At 40.9% G+C, this 11242-nt stretch overlaps 1 pseudogene; it reads left to right on the forward strand.

Moving 5' to 3' along the window:
- Positions 1 to 1280: 1280 nt before the first annotated feature.
- On the forward strand, positions 1281 to 4825 carry LOC114079943 (transcription initiation factor TFIID subunit 3 pseudogene; annotated as a pseudogene).
- Positions 4826 to 11242: the final 6417 nt, after the last annotated feature.

Raw genomic sequence — 11242 nt, forward strand, 5'->3', positions numbered from 1 at the left:
AAAAAAAAAAAAAAAAAAAGCTGTGTTAATTCAGTAATGTCCAGAGGTTAAAAGATTACATTATGAGAGCTGCAACCTAATCAGCAGCTTAAATTAATGATCTGAATGGACTCACTGGGTGGTAACTGTAGGCAGGTGGGGGCATGGCTGTCCCAGTCTTTCAAAGGTCTGAGGAAGTGCGAAATACAAGATAATTTCAAGCAGAGAGTGTTAGCATAGGGTTCACTGGTATAGAGGCAAAGGAAAGAGGTGTCTATAAGGAGCCTGCAACTCTTTATTAATGAGAGAAGAGAGATATTGTTTCTAGGAAGGTATGGGCAGCTAAATCCCATGAACCCTATAATGTCACTCCTATCCAGGCTTCATCTGCCTACTGTCTGAAAACAGTGAAGATGGGACATTTGCAAATTGAAAGGTCCAGAGAAATCTAGAATATTTATGACATTGGGGCTCTCCTTAGAGCAGTTATGCATGAGTAAAGAGGGGAGAAGAAGAGGATGCTTAGAGACCCTATCTTTTTATGATATTTCTGGGCAGGAAGAAGGAACTAGATACCATGCATGGGACCATGTATTTTCAAGAAGCCTCCAATTTCAGTTCTATACTGGCTTCCTCCACCTGAGCTTCTGAATTTCTGAAAATAGAAGAAATGATACTCTGGTAGATTAGTGGGGCAAGACGATCCCAAACTCTCTCTTCATGATCTAGAGTCTAATCCTCTGGGACTTTCCTAATGAATGTACAGGCTCACTCATGCTAGATACTAATCTATCCTCTCCAGTGCCTGCAGATTGTCCCAGCTGCATCCAATCCAAGGATTAATTCATAGCTAAATCATATGAGACATAGAACTGTTGTGGAATTTTAATTACAGTCCTATCCAGTCTTCAACAACCTGAGTTTATGCAATAAGAGGACTTGGTACTCTTGAAGACTGTCAGGGCCAGAAAGTCCCAGGCTCTTCATGGCCTAGAGGCTGGCCTGACTGAACTTTCTTAACCGAGTGGCTCATTCATGCACAGTACCCATTCATCCTCTTAACTTCAGTTAGACTACCCCAGCTGTGACCAATTCAAGGTTTAATTCATGGTCTATGGCAGGAAAAAAAATCAAGTGGAACTCTTACACAGAATCTCCAATTCCATTTCAATCCAGGGGACAACCTGCTGAGCTTTCTAAAACAGAGGAGATATAACCCTTTGATTGGTGAAGAGGACTCCAGACCCTCTATTAATGACTCCTGAAATTTCTTTACATTCTAGCTCGAATGTATATAGTACATGTCCACCCTTTTGAATTCTGGTAGGCCATCCATGCTGTCTCCCATCCAGGGTTCATTTTCCCACCTAAGGGCCAAATTCATGATGCCATGTTCTTTTATGTAGTCTCCAATTCCAGTGTTATCCAGGCTTCCACTACCTGAGCTTCTGAGGACCAGGAGATGGGATTCTTGACATTTGGTGGAGCCACAGAGATCCAGACTATTTATTCATGACTTACAGACTGGCCTCCTGAGTCTCTCTTAGTCTACTGGCTCATACACAAGAAATATCAATCCATTTTTCTCAGCTTCTGCCAACTGCCCCAGCAGCAGCCAATCCATAAATTGTGTCAGGGCAAATCAAACTGGAACATTGCTCTTTCACTGTCTCCTACTAATCTAGTCCTACCCAGGTTTAAACCACCTGAGTTCCCAAGAACTAAGGATATGCTGACTTTAAAGTCTATTAGGTCCAAAAGGTTCCAGACCCTCTATTCATGGCTTAGGCTAGACTTCTGGAACTTCTTAGCCTGCCATCTTAACATCTGCAGATCCTACATCCTTCTAAATTTTTTATGGACCACCCCATCCTCCTTCAATCTGGAGATTAATTAAATGCCTTGTTCCTTCCATTTTGTCTTCAGTGTTCTTGTCCAATTCTTGGTTGCTCCAAAACCCTACGTGAGGCTCACTTTTGACTGGCCCTGCGCAGGACACCCCACCATCAGTCCCAGTTATTCAGTCTACACTTTGATTTATGTCAATAGAGTCTTTCTCACAGTCCTTCTTCCTCGTTGAGGAAGTTCTACTCCACCCAAGCAGGACAACACTCACCTGTTATTGGCCCACTAAGGGCTTACAAAGAAGAAAAGTCTGTCATGAAGAGGATAGTATGGGGAGGCAGGCTTGCATGTCACTTTTCTTGGGCTTGAAAGATGGTGCTGTCTCTCTTCTGGCATTCTGCCAAGCAATTCTAGTCAGTGGTGGTAGAGTTCCTCTGTCAAGTTTCACAGTTCTGTAGCATGCAGTTGTTGATAAAAAGATCTCATTGAGAAAAATGTCAGCTCTCCAACTGGCATACTGCATGCTGCTGGGGCTTTGAGATGGTCAGACAGATCCAATTTTGGATGATGTTGGTTGTTTTCTAATTCGTGGGACTTAATCTACATGAACTAAAATACTACATTCATAGTATTGAACCTATCCCTTTTGCACATCAAATCCCTTCATTTAGTATTATCAAGAACAATGTACTTCAGTTTCTTCAACCTGGAAGTAAAGATGCAGAAGAAAGAAAATACATTCCTGAATACATGCCGCCCATCATGTTTTCTCAAGAAGAAGAGCAGGTACCCACTGATGGGGTACACCAAGCAGAAACCATGCACGTACCCTTAAAAGAAGATTGATGAATTAGGGAAGGAGAAAATTATTAATTATGAAAATTTGGGGGTAAGACTCTTGGACAATCTTGAAGCTGAAGAAATTCTTGCAATGAAGCAAACAAAACTGTTAAGCACTAAAGGAGACACCCTAAATGTAGTATTATTGGAAGTGTGAGAACCACTCAACTCAATAAACACACAAAGATTCCACCAATGCTTTCTCCTGTCCATGTACAGGATAGTACAGACCTCACAACTCTAACACCAGAGCCACCAATGTTGGCTCCAGTCACAAAATAACAAATACCACCAGCAAAGTCATTAGAAACAAAGTCAATTACAACTAAAACTAGATCTCCAGGACAAAAGACTGAATAACCTAAAACTAACCAGTCACCAGCAATGGTTGAAAGTACTATTCAGTCACCAAAAAACATTTCCAAAGAAAGAAATCACCTGGATGTTCTAAGATCCTCAAAAGCCCCAAGATTATGTCTCATATTCCCTAAGCATCTGTCAGACCTAAAACACCAAATAGGACTACTTCAGCTACAATAAGTAAAAAATTAGTAAAGAGATATTCCAGGTGGAACAAATACAGTCTCCCCTTGATGCTGAACAATGGGACTCAGCCAAGAAAGGCTGTCCTAATACATAAAATGATCATATTGATGCTGCGATTGCACAAGTCTGTATTGAATGGGAGCCGAATCCTTTCAGATTTTATTCTGGATCAGAATTCCAAACAATCCCTAAGAGAATTTCAGGTTTGGAATATAGCACTCCAAAAGGTTTCACTCATTCAAACAATTTCACAAAGTCAGGATCCACTCCTTTGCTACTTTCAGGAGACCAGGAAGGCAGCATGAGTGGGATCTACACTGCCACAGTCCTGATAACTCATATAGACAATGAATGCCTTACACAGAAGGCGAAACTGGGAAAATGTTTCAATATGCCTCCCACCTTTCCTTCCATTGCTTCTCCTTCAGTTTTCTCCTCCCACTTCTAAACCACTCCACAATGTGTATGAGAAAACCAAGCGGGCTTCATCCATGGAGGTAAAGAAGTTGATAAAAGAACAGAAGACTAAATTGAAAAAAAAAAAAGACAGAAAAGCAGAAAGCTAAGGAGAGGGAAGGAGACAAAAGCAAAAAGAGTAAAGAGTAGGATGAAGTGAAAGGTGAGGAAGCTGACAAGAGTTTCTTAAAGATGAAGAATCAGATCCCTGTAAGTTTAAAACAAAAGAATTAGAAGACGCTGATGCAAACGTGAGATTGAAAGATAAAATTGTAAGGAAGGAGAAAGAGAAGCACAAAGATGAGAAGAAAAGTAGAGAAAAGGGCAATAAAGATAAGAGAGAAAAAGAAAAAATTAAAGGTAGAGAAGAAAAGATGAAGGATCCACCAAAACTGATGGTACTGCCCCCAAAAGAAATGACCACCCAAGTCAGCCCCACTGAGTATGGGTCCCACTCATGCTGCCTTCCTTGTCACAAGTTCTCCAAAAACAACTGTGGAGAAAGAAAAGCCTAAAGAGAAAGAAAAGATTTTTTTAAAACTGAAAAAAAAAGACAAAAAGAGAAAGAAAGGGAAGAAAGGAGAAGGAAGGGGAGAGAGAGGTGAGAGAGAAGAGAGAAAACAAAAGAAGCAAGCAGAAAAAAAATAAAAAGGGAACCAGTTGTTTCAGCCACAAGTCCAGTTATCCCCAGACTGACTCTGAGAGTTGGTTCTGACCAAGACAAGATTGTCAACAGCAGAGTGGTTCCAGGCCCAAGGCTAAGTCAGTCCATTCTCTGAAAAGATCTAAAGTCCCCACTGCCAACCCCAGCCTCCATACCCTTGCAAGCGAGCCCTACAGCCCTGACACTGCCATTCCTCTCCCAGGTCAGAGCATTACCAGTTCTGATGCCATCTCCATCCCCTGCCATCCCTGGAGCTGGAAGCTCCAAAGCCCCTGTGCAGAGTATGGTGACTGATGACTGAGACAGCACTTGAGTGATCCCAGATGAGTGGGGCACTCAGATCTGGATCTGTCCTGATGTAACAAACCTGATGGGAGTCCAATGATCGGCCATGAGGACTAGTGCCACGGACCCTGTGTTGGAATAATGGCTCTGCCTGATGTGTTCCAGCAAGAAGAAAGAAGAAGCACTGAGCACCCTGACATCTCCACGTGAGCTGGAGTAAGCAGTGTCAGCTTGGGCCTCTTCCCTGGCACCTCTAGAGGGGGGCTGGTGTGGTTCTGCATCACGTCTCCCCTGAGTCCATGTGGACAGTGAATCTGGGAGGACTGAAGACAGGAACACACCATCCACTCTGGATTTTCTCTTCCGAAATCCACTGGCCAATGATTCCATGGTGGTGTGATTGACAAAAACCCTAGTAGAGGCATGTCCTAAGAGCTGCCTACCTCCATTTTTCAATTACCAGTGACAAGTATCATTAATTTTTTTAAAAAAAAGACCATACATCCTCCCTTTTGATTTTCTTCATTACCTCCAGGGCCTTTTGATTAAGGTATTAGATGATAATGGGTAGACTACCTTGACTATAATTGAAGGATGTTACCATTTGTCTGTATACAGTTTTCCTTTCCCTTAATAATAATAACTCCATCACATTTTTGTGATGAGAATAGATGAAGCCTTCCCCCCAAACCCCATTTTTATTGCTAACATTGATGCAGCTACCAGAAAATCCCCTCTACCAAAGTTATAATTAAGCTTCTCCAGGAACCTTCCTCATAATTAAGCTTCTTGTCAGCAAGATTTTTACAAACAGTATCAACAGGATTTCACAGGAGTTCTCTGCAAACAGCTCAATGTGGTTTGAAGCTTCTTCTTACTTGTAAAGACCAGGTTCCTCTTTCTTTTAAAAGCCAAGTCTGCCATCAAACCTTTTGCTATACAAAAGTTACTATTCTGTCTTCTTGGTAAAAACTTATGAAACCTCTGTGTAGCCTAAGAATACGGAAGTACAAATAAACCTGCTTCCTGAAAATTCCTCGGGTGCCCAGCCTCATCTGTCCTAAATCAACATGTAAAGTGTTCAGGCTTTTGTAAAATACCTTATGTTTTGGGGGTGGGGGTCACTGGGGATTGAACTCAGGGGCACTCAACCATGAGCCACATCCCCAGGCCTATTTTTGTATTTTATTTAGAGACAGGATCTCACTGAGTTATTTAGCACCTCGCTTTTGCTGAGGCTGTCTTTGAACTCGTGATCCTCCTGTCTCAGCTTCTCAAGCCCCTGGGACTACAGGTGTCCAATATGTTTTGTTTAACATATTTTTATATCTCTGTTGCTAATGTTCTAATTTTGCCCTTTAAACTGAAATCTCTTCTCACTGCTTGTACATTTCATTAATTTGTATAAAAGCTCTTTATACTAAAAAAAATCCCCTAATGTAAATAATAAATGTCTATGAAGTAGTTTTTAATTTTGCATTGTGTTTTAATTCTGACTTTCTCTGAAATCCACTGTGATTTCAGCCTTGTCTGTAATTACAGCTCTATGTAAGCAAAGAAGATTAGAATAAAAGAGCCATAGTTCAGAGTAACTTTCTTTGGGCTAAATGGATCTGTGCAGTGTCCAATTGTGGGGGCGGGGGGGAGGACACTAGCAGTTGTAAGGAAAATAAAGCAATTTAAATCTAGGGTTTATGATTTGAAATGGTTTTGCTTATCTGTTTTGTTTTTGTATATTTCTTTGACTTTTATGCAAAGGATGGGTAGCTTCCATTAAAGGAAGAGAGAGAGAGAGAGACAGAGACAGAGACAGAGACAGACACCCATTGGACCCTGCATATAAAACTGTGGCTCAAGGTAAAACCCAATTTGGGAACAACCTTGGGTATCGCATTTGACATGACACCCATGGGAATGTGATAGGGGAACTCTTCCCCAAGTCAAACATCAGCACTCTGAGCCATCAGGTTGCACTGAAAGCAATGGAAATATGTTTGAGTTAAGATGCCAGCAGGCTACTTGCACAGCCCTGTGAGGATTGGACTAAATGTATACATTTGGAGTTTTCTGTGGGCCCAGGAATAGGATCCAGTTACTGAAAGCTACAAATTCCTGAGCAATCCAGATGTCTACCCTTTGCTGGATCTAAAAAGCCCTGCCTGATTGGTGGACCTGTAAATGACCTCGAGTAGATACATCTGGGAACCAGATGTTTTAGTCTCCTCCTCTACCTTCTGGAAGACCATTGAAAACAAGAGATGGGTTCAGTAAGCCAAAGCAGGTTTATTTGTACTTTTTTATCCATATTCTTAGGCTACACAGAGGTTTCACAAGTTTTTACCAAGAAAATCCCCTCTACCAAAATTTTTCTGGAATTATATTTGATCACTGAACAATCAAATATAATTCCAGAAAAATGATACCAGATGAGAGGAAGAGTATTGAGCCTATCCCCACAAGCAGATAGATGATAAGTGTGGCTAATTCAGACACAAACTTATTGGGCAAGGAGCACGTGGCAAAAATGATGTGGGGAAGGAGGCAAACTGCACATACAAGGTGAGAACTGGGTATAGGCCAAGAACATAGTCAGTCAAGAAACTTTAACAGTGCTGCAAAGTTTAGAGGTGTCTCTCAGCTGAAACCTCACTGGTCTCCACAAAAATCATAAATATTCATATAAATGTTGTATAAATGTTTATATAAATCTATATGCAAAGATACATTTAGGAACATAATAAGCATATATATAACCAGATAAATATGTATAGATTAAAACTGAGAGAATAACTCATGTACATATATACCTTTCCTTGGCAGTCTGGAGTGTTTTAACATAGCAATTACAAGAAAGACCATCAATACACTTTATTATGGAATCGTGCATGCATGGAGAAACAAATGTATCTTTCTAACATATAAGTAAATTTACATATTAAAACATCAATTTATTAAGAAATATATAAATTCATAGTTGTGTACATATGTGATATAAATATAACCCAAGGAAAACACATACAATCTGACATGACCACATTCCTCCATTCATACCAGGGTGCAGCAGGGCCCCTCATGGAATACTGGTAGCAAATTCTAGAAGAGTCCCTTACCTGAGCCTTAGGGAGGCCTTCATCTGTTGGCAATACACTAGGCAGTACCCTTTTACCAGGACCAACCCAAGTCCTGTCATTCTCAATAAGGAGCCTACTTCACTTCCCCAAACTATTGATCAGGGTTAAAAAAAAAAAAAACTCTTTGAAACATCCATGGTGGTCCCATACAATGGGTTTTCCATGTGGATGTGTACAGCAGGAGAATATTAGCTTGATTGTACATTACCCAATTCTGAGCCCTTGGGTCATGCTGAAGGCACTAAGAACATGCATGAGTTAAGATAGCACCAAACTGGAGGGAGAGCTCTGCATGACTGGATTGCTCTGTGATTGTCTGGAAATATCTCAGGGCCTGGGAAAAGATCCCAAATTCTGAAGGCCAAACATTCCTAGGAAAACTGATTCTTGTCATCCCTTGCTGGACCTAGAAAACCCTAACTACCTAGCAGACCTGAATATGACCTTGATTAGAGACAACAGGGGATCCAGGTGCCTTAGCTTCTTCTTCCATTTTTTGTAGGAACACCAAAAACATGGGTTTGTTTTCAGTAAGCCAGACTTTCTGGCCAACAGATATTATGCTTCATTACCTGTTATAGGTGGTATTTGGCTGAGGGCAAACATCAGAACGGTTCCTTTTAAGCAGTCTCAAGTTACAACTGTGGGTGGGGAACTGGCTTCTCTTCCCAGAACTGTCCTTCTGGATGAGAATATATTTGGAATATTCAAGGGGGTATCATGAAAGGGGATCCCTAGTAGGATGGTAGACTCCTGAGAAGTCTCTTAGGTCTTCAGTGCTAGGCTGAGACCTGTATGGCCTCCTCAACAAAAGAAGCCGAGTTTGATCAATATTTACACATATGTACATATACAAAGATATATATTTACAGAACACATATAAACATATATAGAACTATATAAATGTGTATAAATAGTAATTTATTCATAGACACTAATAGAAGAAGAAGTTATTTTGTTTCAAGGTTTCTAGGTTCAATCCATGGTTGGCTTACTCCATAGCTCTGAGCCTAAGATGAGACCGAACATCAGGGCAGAAGAGTATGGCGGAGGACAGCAGCTCAGGGCATGGCAACCAGAAAACAGAAAGAGAGGTCTGCTCACTGGGGGCAAAATATAAATCCCAAAATCATGACCTACTTCCTCTAGCCCACACCTTATCTGCCTATGTTTACCACCCAGGTAATCCATATCAGTGAATAAATCCACTGATTAGGTTATGTCTCTGATAACCTAATCATTTCACCTCTGAAAACTCTTGTGTTATCTCACACAAGTTGGGGGGGGTCACCTCATACTAAACCATAACACCTAGTTTTTAAATCACAGTAATGTTGTTCTAGAATGAGTCTGAAGGAGTCAACTCTTGAATCTGGAGGGCCAGTCAATTTTCTTGAAGAACTGATACTACTTTTTCTTAAAAGTTTGATGTAATTCAGCAGCAAAACCATCTGTTCCTGGGCTTTTCTTTGTAGAAAGATATTTTCATATTCTATTTTGTTGCTCATCATTGACCTGTTTCTTCCTGGCTCAATGAAAAGAATGAAGGAACAAAGGATACACAAAATAAGTGAAAACAGAATGCAGTACATTGTTACCTATTAGTAATAATCTTGAATGTGAATACTAAACCCCCCAACCGAAAGATATAGACTAGACAAGTGGATTAAAAATCAAAAATCAATAAGAGCCAATGAGATACTGCCTGGTAAAAACACAAAGTGAAGGGATAGAAAAAATATATCATGCTACATTATATGTGTCCAAGAATTTATCCATTTCTTCTAGGTTTTCCATTTGTGGGTTTCTTATTCGTGATAATGTCCCTAATGATCTTTTGAGTATTTTCTCTGATTTCATTTGGGTCTTCTCTCTTTTTTGTTGTCGTTGTTAGTTTAGTTTTGTTCTGTTTTTTATTCTAGCAAAAGTTTTAACGATTGTTCTCAGTAGGAAAGAGACCATATTTCCCCATGAAGTCAGGTAATTCCCTCACCTCCTCACCTGGCATCTCTGTTCTCCAAACCTTGATCTCTTAGAATTTCTTGGGGAGGCTTGAGTCACACTTAAATTGTCTGTAGCAGTGTAGGTCTGTTTTACCTTCATGATAGACCCATGAACAAGTGGTCTATATATCAGCTACAGCTTTGTAATGAAGCAGTTATTCCCTTGAGTGAGTCTTCTGGTGTATAGTGAGATATGACTTCAAGCTGAAGCAACACCACACTCCTTGCACAAAAAAAAACGTTCCTCTGATTAACTGTGCCTTTCAAGTGCTTATTATAGGTGGACTTGCTGCTAAACCTTTGCTCACACTCTGGGCACACATAAGACATCTCTCTTGAGTGTGTTCTTTAGTGTATGATGTGGCTTGAATTACTGGCATAGGGTTACCAACACACTGCTCACAAAACATTTCTCCCCTGAGTGTGTCCCCTGGTGTTTCACAAGGTTGGACTTCTAGATAAATCCTTGCCCACTTTCATCACAAAGGGCTTCTCCCCAGACTGTGTCCTCTGGTGTCTAAGGAGATTTTCCTCCAAACTAAAACTTTGCCCACAATGCTGGCATACAAAAGGCTTCTCATCTGAGTGTGTCCTCTGGTTTGTAACAAGGTGTGACTGATTGCTAAAGGTTTGTCTGCACTCCTGACTTCCATGTAGCCTCTCTCCCAATGTGTTCTCTCAAGCAAAGTGAAGTTTGACTTATGGGTGTAGACTCTCCCACACTCCTTGCACACAAAAGGCTTCTCCCCAGAGTGTCTTCAAGTGCTTATTTTAATATGACTTATCCCTAAACCTTCACCCACACTTCTGGCATCCATAAGGTTTCTCTCCTAAGTGTGTTCTCATGCACAGCAAAGTATACCTTGACTTACTGGTATATACTTGCCCACACTCCTTGCACACAAAAGGCTTCTCCCCTTGAGTGTGTCCTCTTATGTCTGAGGAGATCTGCGTTCTTGCCGAAGCCTCGCCCATACTCTTTGCACACAAAGGGCTCGTTATGATTTGAATGTGATATGTCCTCCAGAAGCTCAAGTATGAAACAATGCAAAAAGTTTTAGAGGAGAAATGATTAGGTTGTGACAGCCTTAACCAATCAGTGAATTAATCCCCTTACAGGATTAACTGAGTAGTAACTGAAGCACATAAGCTGTGGCTACAGGAGGTGGGTCAGTGGGGGCATCCTTTTGGGGTATGTATTTTGTATCTAGCAAGTGGAGTCTCTCTCTGCTTCCTAATCATCATGGGAGCCACTTCCCTCCACCACACTCACCTCGAGCCCCGAGGAATGAAGCCAGCTCTCTGTGGATTGAGACCTCTGAAACCATAAGCTCCCAAATAAACTTTTCCTCCTTTACAAGGTTTGGGTTTTTTTGTTTTCTGGTTTTGTTTTTGCTTTTTTTTTTTCCTGGGCAAGTGAGATTTTACCTTGTCATTACTCAGATGATCCAGGACACAGAGCTTATGAAGTCCCACATCCTTCTCCTAACAGC

The sequence above is a fragment of the Marmota flaviventris genome, chromosome 17, assembly GCF_047511675.1.
Source record: "Marmota flaviventris isolate mMarFla1 chromosome 17, mMarFla1.hap1, whole genome shotgun sequence".
Taxonomy (NCBI): domain Eukaryota; kingdom Metazoa; phylum Chordata; class Mammalia; order Rodentia; family Sciuridae; genus Marmota; species Marmota flaviventris.